Below are 11,848 nucleotides of genomic sequence, written 5' to 3'. Positions count from 1 at the left end.
GAGCCTGGAGCCTGTTTCCGATTCTGTGTCTCCCTCTCTCTCTGCCCCTCCCCCGTTCATGCTCTGTCTCTCTCTGTCCCAAAAATAAATAAAAAACGTTGAAAAAAAAATTAAAAAAAAAATTATCTACCAAAAACCTATGGCAAATTCAGGGGCACTTGGGCTCAGTCAGTTAAGCATCTGACTCCTGATTTTGGCTCAGGTCATGATCCCAGGGTCCTGGGATGGAGCTCTGCCTCAGGCTCCTCACTGAATATGGAGCCTGCCCAGGATTTGTTTATCTACCTATCTCTCTCTCTCTTTTTTTCTTTCTCTCTCTCTCCCTTCCTTCCTCTCTCTCTCTCTCTCCCCCCCATCCTCCCTCCCTCCAACTGCTCTGCTCCCCTGCTCACGCTCACTTTCTCTAAAATAATTTTTAAAAATTCATATTAAAAAACATCTATGGTAAATTCAACTTCATTTACTAGGAAGTTCTAGCTAGCACAGTATTGCAAGTTAGAGAAATAACGGGTAAAAAGACTAGAAAGGGAAAAAATTATTCACAGTATGACTACACAGAAAACCCAATAAAATCTACAGATAAATTACAGAATTAATGAGAGTTCAGCAAGGTTGCTAGACTTAAGATCAATATATGAAAAGAAATTATTCTTATACATTGGCAACCAAATCAAAATGTAATTTAGCAAAATACATGTTAAAATTACAACAAAAAACAGTAGGACTTGGGATGAAATCCAAACAAAATATGTATAAGATCTAGAGAAGTAGGGGCACCTGAGTGGCTCAGTCGGTTAAGCGTCCGACTTCAGCTCAGGCCATGATCTCATGGTTCGTGAGTTCGAGCCCCGTGTCGGGCTCTGTGCTGACAGCTCAAAGCCTGGAGCCTGCTTTGGATTCTGTGTCTCATTCTCTCTCTTCCCCTCCCCCACTTGTGCTCTTTCTCTGTCTCTCAAAAATAAAAAGTAAAAATGTAAAAACAACAGGGGCGCCTGGGTGGCGCAGTCAGTTAAGCATCCGACTTCAGCCAGGTCATGATCTCGTGGTCCGTGAGTTCGAGCCCCGCGTCAGGCTCTGGGCTGATGGCTCAGAGCCTGGAGTCTGTTTCTGATTCTGTGTCTCCCTCTCTCTCTGCCCCTCCCCCGTTCATGCTCTGTCTCTCTCTGTCCCAAAAATAAATAAAAAAGTTGAAAAAAAAAATGTAAAAACAACAAAAGGTCTAGAGAAGTAAAGGGTATCTTTACTATTGAAAGACAATACAGAAGATCTAAATAAATGGAGTAATATACCCTATTTGTATAAATTATTCCCATATTAATCTGCAAATTCAGAGTAATTTCAATCAAAATACCTATCACCTGGACCTCTGGAAATTAAGAAGCTAATCCTAAAACTAACACGAAAGGGCAACAAAACAAGAATATTTATTAAAAAAAAAATTTTTTTTTTTTTTCAGAGAGAGAGTATGCAAGCAGGGGTGAGGAGCAGAAGGAGAGAGAGAATCTCAAGCAGGCTCCATGCTCAGTACAGAACCCAATGAGGGGCTGAATCCCACAACTCTGGGATCATGACCTGAGCTGAAATCACGAGTCAGATGCTTAACACACTGAGTCACCCAGGTGACCTTAGCCAAGACAATTTTTAAGTCTAAGGTCTGCCCTATCATTTATCAAGATTTGTTATAATCTTATTCAAGTCAAGAGACTATGGGGATAGACACACAGACCAGCAGAACAGATTTGAAAGCCTACCTCACACAATATACAAAAACAAATTATTATCCAGAGAATAAATATGAAAAAAAAAACATTTAGAAGAAAATATAGAATATCTTTTTTAAAAAATGTTTTATTTTGGGTGGGGGGAACAGAGAAACAGGGAGAGAAAGAATCCCAAATAGGCTCTGTGCTGTCAGTGTGGAGCCCAACAAAGGGCTCGATCTCATGAACTCTGAGATCATGATCTGAGCCGAAACCCACAGTCAGATGCTTTACCCAGTGAGCCCCTCAGGCACCCCTAGAATATCTTTGATCTTGGTGGTAAGGAAGAATTTCTTAATAAGATATTAAAACTATAAACTACTGAAATCATAAGAATTTCTTTCTCTCTCTCTCTCTCCTGAGCACAAGCAGGGGAGAGTGGCAGAGGGAGAGAGAATCTTAAGTGGGCTCCATGCTCAGTGCGGAGTCCAACATGGGGCTCAATCCCATGACCCTAGCATCATGACCTGAGCTGAAATTAACAGTCAGATGCTCAACCAACACACCCCTAAGAATTTCTTAAAATACGTAAACTATAAACTATTAAAACTATAAGGGAAAAAAAAATATGGAAGAGAACTGTAAGAAATGCACCCATAAACAAAGCAAAACAACAAAAAACCACCCAAAACAGCAGCAAAATGAGGCTATAGATTGGTAGAGGACATGTGTAACACCTATAACAAATAATCAGTATTAAAAAAAAATTTTTTTTTTAATGTTTATTTATTGTTGAAAGAGAGAGAGAGAGAGCATGAGTGGGGGAGGAACAGAGAGAGAGAGGGAGACACAGAATTCGAAGCAGGCTCCAGGCTCTGAGCCATCAAGCAGAGAGCCTGATGTGGGGCTGGAACCCACAAACCGTGAGATCATGACCTGAGCCGAAGCCGGACGCTCAACCGACTGAGCCACCCAGGCACCCCACAAATAATTAGTATTGAAATATGTAATGAGTTCCTATAATCAAGATACAACAAATGTGGCAAATGACATGAACTAGCATTACATAAAAGAGAAATCTAAATGTTGAAACCCATAAATTTTCATGAATTATTTTATGTGTAATTAAGGAAATACATAACAATATTGAGCTATCATTTTACACCAGTCAAGATGGGCAAAGAATTTTAAGACCTGTAACACAAACTGACAACAAGCCAATGGAAGAATGAATGCTCTCATGCAGACTGGAGGGATATAAACTGATACAATGACGAGAGTAAATAGTAATGTATAGTAAATTTGAAGATATGCTTACTTTTCCATCCAGCAGTTCCACTATGTTGAAATGCATACTCTAGAGAAATTCCCTATATGCCAGAGGAGGCATGAGTAAGAATGCTTATTGTAGCATTGTTTTTAATAGTAAAACCAAAATATCCATCAACAGATGGATAAATCTGGAGTGTGTGCACATAATTAAAATGGACTAGCCAGGTGTTAGAATTCAGATCAATAAAATTAGAAATCAAGTACAGATATTATTGAGAGGACTTTGGTGGAAAATGAGATATTATCTACTACTTAGATTGCCAGTATCTAGATATATATAATCTACAACTAAGGAAAAAAAAAATCACCAAAAGAGACTATGTCTAGAATACCAGTAGGATAGTCTTCCAATTCATCAACATTCATCTCCAAATTTATTAAGGACATTCAAATTTCAGTAAGGTTTTGTAATACACTCTACACCTCTAATGTATCTTTATATAGATTGATAAATGATAAATTTTTTTTGCTGATAGAAATACATCCTTTAATTCCTGTCACTGTTTGTTGCACATTGATTTTTCCAAGCTATGTTTATTTTCTTCTTTTCATGCGTAGCAGTGTTTGAATAATAAAACAAGGACAAGCTTTAAAATAAAATAGACATAGATTTTGATCCTAGGTCCAACATTTACTGGTTATGATTTCTCTGAATTTCTATTTGTTCAGTTGTAAATTTAGAATGCCTACTACTCATAGCATTAGCGTGGGGATTCAATGCAAAGTACCTACTTGTACGCAGACCATAATAGGAACTCAACAGAGCTTCTTTTTTCATTTCTTTAAAAAAATTTTTTTTAAATGTTTATTGATTGAGAGAGAGAGAGGGAGAGGGAGAAGGAGAAAGAGGGAAAGAGTGCGTGGGGGGGGAGGGGCTAAGAGCTAGAGACACAGAATCTGAAGCAGGCTCCAGGCTCCAAGCTGTCAGCACAGAGCCCAATGTCGGATCAAACCCACAAACCGTGAGATCAAGACCTGAGCTGAAGCCCATCACTCAACAGACTGAGCCACCCAGGCATCCCTCTTTTTTCATTTCTGAAGAACTGTTCATTCATGTCATTTGTTCACTGATCTAGTGAGGTCTTAATTCTAGGCAAAATCACTTTGTTAATGTAAACTAACTCCTTAAAGAGGTCTTCTAGGAGAATGTTCCATTAAGAAGGAATTAGAATTTTTTTAAAATGTTTACTTATTTTTTTGAGAGAGAGAGAGAGAGTGCGGGAAGGGGAAGGTAGGGGAGGGGCAGAGAGAGAGGGAGACACAAAATGTGAAGCAGGCTCCAGGCTCTGAGCTGTCAGCACAGAGCCCTACGAAGGGCTAGAACTCACCAACCAGGAAATCATGACCTGAGCCGAAGCTGGATGCTTAATCGATGGAGCCACCCAGGTGCCCTTAGAATTTTTTTTTTTCAGAAAGAGGGAAGGCGGGGGGGGGGGGGAGAGAGAGAGAGAGAGAGAGAGAGAGAGGGAGAGAGAGAGAGGCTGATTGCACACGCGCATCAGAAGGGCTGGAACTAAGGAATAATGAGATGATGACCTGAGCCCAAGTCAGACCCTTAACGGTCTAAGCCACTCAGGTGCCCCAAGAAGGGGTTAGAATTCTTAAGTTTGCTTTTCACTATGTCAAAAGACATGGCAGAAAATAACAGATAAGAAAAAAGAAAGTAGTAAGTGCTTGCCATATTTAAAATAACTATGACTATGAAATAAGTCCAGGTCCAAATGAATAGTATAAAATAGAACAGTAAATAACATTGGAAGCTTGTAAAAACATAATCACAATTATACCTTAATGTACACATACTACCTCCTGAGAGGTTACATGGTATGGATGTTATCTGCTTCAATTTTAATAGGCTTACTCCCATGGCTCTGAAAGTATGAGAACAGAGATTAAGACTACTTATTACACAATGAATGTCTTTTTATGGTTATAATTAGTGAGCACTTTAGAGGCCATGTTAAATATCCTTGAATTTCCTATTATCACCTGGCAAGATATTATTAACATAGCATCCAGGAGATATTGATAGATTAAAGAATTGTTTTATTTTTTCTATTTTTAATATAAAATATCACACATTTAGTAAAGTATATAAAATATGAATATTACTGAGAGTATTATACAATAAATATATACAGAACCAGCACTGGATCAACAACTAAATATTGCCAGTATCTTAGCAACATCTTTCTTAGCCCCTTCCCAATCTTAACTTCTTCTCTCTCTTTCAAAGGTAATCAAAGTCCTGGCTCATGGTAATCACTTCCTTTTCTTTAAATACACAACATAAGTACAGATTCAAAAACAGTTTAGTTTTCCTGGTTCTTGAACTTTATATAACTGGAAACATAAAGCATGTAATCTTTTTGAGACTGTTGCTAAGGATGGTCTCTAGCTCATATATATTAAATGTAAAGTTTCTTCATTTTCACTGCACTAACACTCTGGTAAAAAAATATAGTTATCTATTCTGATGTTGGACATTTGTGTTGGCATTTTCCTTTGGTTACTGTAAGGTTATGAAAATTCCTATAGTTGGTCTTATTGATGCACATACACATATAAATTTCTCTGGTATAAAAGGCTCCATCTATGGGGTGCCTGGGTGGCGCAGTCGGTTAAGCGTCCGACTTCAGCCAGGTCACGATCTCGCGGTCCGTGAGTTCGAGCCCCGCGTCGGGCTCTGGGCTGACGGCTCAGAGCCTGGAGCCTGTTTCCGATTCTGTGTCTCCCTCTCTCTCTGCCCCTCGCCCGTTCATGCTCTGTCTCTCTCTGTCCCAAAAATAAATAAATGTTGAAAAAAAAAATTCAAAAAAAAAAAGGCTCCATCTAAAAGTAGAATTGCTGAGTCATGAAGGATCTGTATCTCTAATTTTCCTAGATAATGCCAACTCTTCCAAAATGGTTTTAACAATTGACCCTCTCATGAGCAATGTATAAGTCATTTTTGTGCTAATTTCTCACTGTTAGTACTGTCAGACTTGAATTTTAGCCTTTCTGGTGGGTTATGTAGGAATACTTTACTTTTAGAAAAGGATTTTCAGGCTTACATATAATAAAATGCATTTTAAGTGTAAAGTTCAATGATTTTGACAAATGTATATATCTATGCTACTACAACCCCAATTAAGAAGGAAAATTTCTATCACCCCAGAAAGTACTTTCCTGCCTCTATGTAATTAGTTTCTCCCACATCTGCCCTCGGCAAACACTTATAGTATTCTTTCACAATAGATTAACTGGTTATAAAATTTCATATAAATGTAATTATACTGTATATACCATTTTGAGTTCGTTCTTTTGCACATTTTAATTGAGATTCATTCATACTGCTGTATAAATTAATAGTTCTTTTTAATTGCTGGGTAGTATTTCCTTGTATGAATAGATCAAAATTTGTTTCTCCATTCACCTGTTCTTGGATATTTGGGTTATTTCCTGTTTCTAGTTATTATGAATAAACAAATATATGCACATAAATCTTTGTATGACCTCTTTTTTCTTTTGTCTTGGGGAAAGGCCTAGGAATAAAATTGGTGGGTCATAAAGCCAGAAAATGTTTAACTTTAAAAGAATATGCCAAAATATTTTTCAAAGTGGTTGTACAATTTACACCTACCATTTCCAGTTGCTTCACACCCTAACACTGGTATTGACAGTCTTTTTTTTTTTAATGGTGGAATTTTTAAAGTTTTTATTTGTTTTGAGAGAGAGAGAGAGAGAGAGAGAGAGAGACAGACAGACAGACAGGCAGAGAGAGAATCCCAAACAGGCTCCATGCTGTCAGTACAGAGCCTGATGTGGGGCTGAAATGCACAAACCAGGAGATCATGACCTTAGTCAGATGCTTAAACCAACTGAGTTACCCAGGTGCCCTGGTATTGCCAGTCATTTTAGTTTAGCCCATGCAGTGGGTGTGAAGTAAGTACCTCATTGTGGTTATTTGCCTTTCTCAGATGAGCAATGATGTTTAGCATCTTTTCAAGTGTTTACTTGCCGTTCACATACATCTTTTGTGAAGTGTCTGCTTTTGACCACATTTTAAAAATTGTCTGGTATAAGTTTTTAATATTCTGGACACAAGTCTTTTATTTAGATAGATGTTTTGCAAATAGTTTCTCCCAGCAGTGCCTACTTTTTCATCTTAAGTGTTTTGAAAAGAGGGTTTTCATTCAGATGAAGTTTCCAGTATATTAAAAAGTATTTTGGGGAGCCTGGGTGGCTCAGTCGCTTAAGTGTCCAATTCTTAATTTCGGCTCAGGTAACGATCTTTCGGTTCGTGGGATGGAGCCCCACGTCAGGATATATGCTGATAACATGGAGCCTGCCTGGGATTTTCTCTCCCTTGCTCTGCCCCTCCCCTGCTCACGATCTCTCTCTCAAAATAAATAAACTGAAAAAATAGATCTTTCACTCCAAGGACATGAATATTTTTCCTGTTTTCTTAGAAATTTCCCAGTTTTAGGTTTGTGGATTAATTTTTGAGTATGGTGTGAAGTAGGGGTTATGTTTATTTTTTTCACACACATATCCAGTTGTTCTGGCATCACTCATTAAGACTATCCTTTCGGGGAACCTGGGTGGTTCAGCTGGTTGAGCACCGACTCTTGATTTTGGCTCAGGTCATGACTCCAGGGTTTGGGATCGAGCCGTGCATCCAGCTCTGTGCTGAGCATGGAGTCTCCGTAAGATTCTCTCTTCCCACATCGTGCTCACTTTCTCTCTAAAATAAAGTATTAAAAAAAAAATACTACCTTTTTCTCACTGAATTATATTGGCTCCTCTGTCAAATATCAATCAACCACATGAGTGGGTCTCTTTCTGTAGCTATTCTAATTGCTTCTCAGCCTGTGATTAAGATCAAGTATCTTAAGAAAAAAAATAAAGATCAAGTATCTTAATATCTGTAGCTTTTCTATAACTTGATTAACAGGTCTACCTTCACCCCAATATCACACTGTATTGATTACTATGGTTTTGTAGCCTATCTTTATTTTATTTATTTAAAAAAAAAATTTTTTTTTTTCAACATTTATTTATTTTTGGGACAGAGAGAGACAGAGCATGAACGGGCGAGGGGCAGAGAGAGAGGGAGACACAGAATCGGAAACAGGCTCCAGGCTCTGAGCCATCAGCCCAGAGCCTGACGCGGGGCTCGAACTCCCGGACCGCGAGATCGTGACCTGGCTGAAGTCGGACGCTTAACCGACTGCGCCACCCAGGCGCCCCTTGTAGCCTATCTTTAAAACCAGGTAGTATGGGGTGCCTGGTTGGTTAAGCATCCAACTCTTGATTTTGGCTCAGGTCATGATCTCACAATTGCTGAGATTGAGCCCCGATTTGGACTCAGTGCTGACAGTGGCAGAGCCTGCCTGGGATTCTCTCTCCTTCTCTGCTCTCTCCTGCCAGTGCACTCTTTCTCTCAAAATAAATAAATAAACTTAAAAAATATAAAAACTAAAAAAAATTTAAACGCCCTAAAACTAGGTAGTATAAATCTTCCCACTTTGTTTTTCTTTGAAATGTTTTTGGCTATTTTAGGTTCTTTGTATTCCCATATAAATCTTAAGACAGCTTGTCAACTTATATTAAAAAAAAATCCTGATGAGATTTTCATTAGGATTGTGTTGAGTCTATAGGTCAATTTGGGGAGAACGGACAGCTTAACAATTTTAGTGTTCTGGTCCAAGAACATGGTATCTTTATATCTTTCTTGGGAAGTCTTTGTAGCTTTCATTATACAGGACTTGCACATCTTTCTTTAAATCTATTTTTTTTATTATTAATGGTATTTTTTCTTAATTGTTGAATGCTAGTATTATTTCTTGTTATACTGCTTGTATTGATTTTTGTCTATGCTACTAGTATACTGTGTCCTTGCTAAATTCATCTATTAATTCTAGTAGGTTTGTGTGGTTTTTTTTTTTTTTTTTTTTTTTTTTGGTAGATTCATTAGGATTTTTTATGTAGAGAATAACAGGTCTTCTGCAAACAGGGAGAATTTTATTTCTTCCCTTACAACATTATGTCTTTATTTTTCTTGCCTCGGTGCATTGGTTTGCACTGCCAGCACCATGCTGAATCAAGCAGTGAAAAGCAAGTATCCTTGCCTTGATCTTGGAGTAAAAGCTTTTAATCTTTTTTTACCCTTTAGTATGAAGATGACGCCTCTTATGTTTTCTAGACGCTTTTATCAAGCTGAAAAAGTTTCCTTTTATTGCTAGTTTATTGTAAATTTTTATCATGAGAACGTTAGAATGTGTCTAATGATTTTTCTGTTTGTTGGGAGGATTATACTGTTTTTGTCAAGTGTTGGTATCACAGGTATACTAGCCTCATAAAGTTGGAAAGTCTTTCCTCCTCTATTTCCTGAATTACTGAAAGACCGGTACTGTTTTTTCCTTAAATGTTAGATAAAATTCACCAGTAAAATCACTGGAATTTTCAGGGGATTATGAATTGAATTTAATAGATACAGAGCTATTCAGATTATTCTTCAGAGTAAATTTCTGTAAAGTCATGTTAAATTATCAAATTAACTGGTATAAAGCTCATAACATTTCCTTATTAACCTTTCAATTCTAAAGGACCTTTAGTGAGACCCTCTTTCATTCCTGATACTGGTAATCTGTTTTTTTCTATTTTTCTAAATCGGTTTAGTCTTGCTAGGAGTTTTTAATTTCACTAAAAGAACCAACTTTTGGGTTCATTCATTTTCTGCACTGTTTTCTATTTAATTAATATTTGCTCTGATCTTTATTATTTTTTACCTTCTTTTAATTTGGATTTGTTCTTTAGCTTAGGACAGAAACTTTGTGTGATACCCAGCCTGCAAGATGTCCCTAATAAGTCTTGCCTTATAGAATTCACAACTTTGTATAAGTCTTTCCTACAATGAATATAACTGTGTAACTAACAGGATATTATGAAAATGGCAAAATGTAGCTTTCAATACTAGGCCTTAATGTCATTACAGCTTCTACCTTGCTCTATCATGGATTACTTGCTCCAGAGAAAGTCAGCCACAATACTGTGAGAAAACTTAACCAGACCTCTTGAGCGGTCCATGTGGCAAGAAACCAGGCCTTCATCACAAACGTGTTACCAACTGAGTTTTATAGCTGTAAAGCAAGACTTAATCATCCCTGTAAACATATTAAGTACCTACTATATCAAGGACTCTCTTATGGGTTGAAATTTAGAGATGATCCAGACAAAGACTCTGCCTTTTAAGAACAAATTCTGGGTTATGATGCTCATTTCATTCCTTCCCCAATCCCCAAACTCCGTTATAACTATGGTAAGGAATTATAAAAGGGGGGGGGGGGAGTGCCTGGGTGGCTCAGTCTGTTGAGCATCTGACTCTTGATTTTGGCTCAGGTCATGATCACAGGGTCATGGGATCCAGCCCTGCGTTAGGCTCCATGAACATGGAGCCGTTTAAGATGATCTCCCTCTCCCACTCTTCCTCTCCCAGACTTATGCTCTCTCTCTAAAAAACCAAAAACATAATCTTAGAAAGAGGGGAGAACAGAAAACAGGAAATCCATCAACACTTCAGAAGACGAAAAGCAAGAAGCGCCAGGTGGCTCAGTTGGTTGAGTGTCCAACATCGGCTCAGATCATGATCTCACAGTTTGTGAGTTCCAGCCCCACATCGGGCTTGCTGCTGTCACTGCAGAGCCCACTTCAGATCTTCTATTCCCCTCTCTCTCTGTCCCTTCCCTGCTCTGCTGGTGCTCTCTCTCTCTCAAAAAAAAAAAAAAAAAAGAAATTAAATAAAAATTTAAAATTAAAAAAAAAAAAGCAAAAAGCTGAAAAGCAAGTGGACAGGTTGTAACTGACATAGTAGATCCAAGAAAATGAAATCCCAAGCCAGCTAGGTTGGGAAAGATAAGAACCAACTGCATCTACGCTATAAAATCTTCAAAAAGCATGAGGAGTGGCAGCACCTCTGAAACTAGGCAGTACCTCTGAAACTAGTGACAGAATGGGGAGAGGTGTGGAAAAATAAAGAGGAAAGCTGTTTGAGAAGCAGGCGGCGTCCTAGACCCTTGTCTAATCCCACATTGCTGAACAACTGCCCTTTTGTCATCCCTACATAAATCCAGAGGTTTATTTTCTGGAAAAAATAAAGGAACGGCTCTCTGGAGGGAGCATATCAGGCACAGTTGAGGGCACAGACTGTACCAAAAAGAAGGGATTAAATGAATATGAACATTAAATGCTGAATGTTGGCTTCTAGAATGTAGACAATCAGACTGATACCCTTCAGGCAGGAGCTGAAAAGACTAATCTTTGAGTAACCTGACCAGCCAAGCAAACAGACTTGAGGATACAAATGTAGGTCCCCTAACATCAGTTCACTGAAACCACCCTATAGTGAAGTTCATATTCAACTGGCCCCAATGATGCATTCCGAGCTTCTAGTCAGTGTTTTAGATCCTAATGAATCATGAGTAGATAACCAAAGATACAATGTATCTGAAGAAAGAAAGACTCTAACAGGGAAGGCAGAGATCAAAACATAAAGGAGTAGGAAGGGTAAACACGTACAGGAAAAAGAAAACTCCAAAATAGATTACAGTAAAACCTTGGATTGCAAATAACTTGTTCTGCGAATATTCCACAAGATGAGCAGTACGTGACACCGAATGTCACACGATCACAACTGAGCCGACGGTTCGTCTCTCTCATGAGCGCTGTGGGACTGTGGGTGACTGTCTCCTGTGCTCGCATGCTCGGTCTCAGGCCATGGTGTTTGGCAGAAATCAGGAATTTATCAGAACGCTGGAAGGTGCCCACAACTGGCA

General features: G+C 38.4%; 1 protein-coding gene across 7 annotated transcripts in view; it reads right to left on the bottom strand.

The window, feature by feature from the left end:
* The window catches only part of LOC121026292 (protein argonaute-3), a 116,836-nt gene that overhangs the window by 45,516 nt on the left and 59,472 nt on the right, over positions 1 to 11,848 (bottom strand). Inside the window, exon 1 of one of the 7 annotated variants that reach the window (XM_040469200.1) lies at positions 4,820 to 5,111. The exons of the other annotated variants lie outside the window; for them this stretch is intronic. The gene's annotated coding sequence lies outside the window, so the exon portion shown is untranslated. Of the gene's footprint in view, positions 1 to 4,819; positions 5,112 to 11,848 lie in introns of those variants that run through there. 7 annotated transcript variants of the gene reach the window in all.

Source organism: Herpailurus yagouaroundi, unplaced genomic scaffold, assembly GCF_014898765.1.
Source record: "Herpailurus yagouaroundi ecotype Mexico unplaced genomic scaffold, PumYag 77, whole genome shotgun sequence".
In the NCBI taxonomy this organism is placed as follows: domain Eukaryota; kingdom Metazoa; phylum Chordata; class Mammalia; order Carnivora; family Felidae; genus Herpailurus; species Herpailurus yagouaroundi.
Note: the sequence above shows the minus strand (reverse complement) of the source record. Positions and strands in the feature narration are given on the sequence as shown.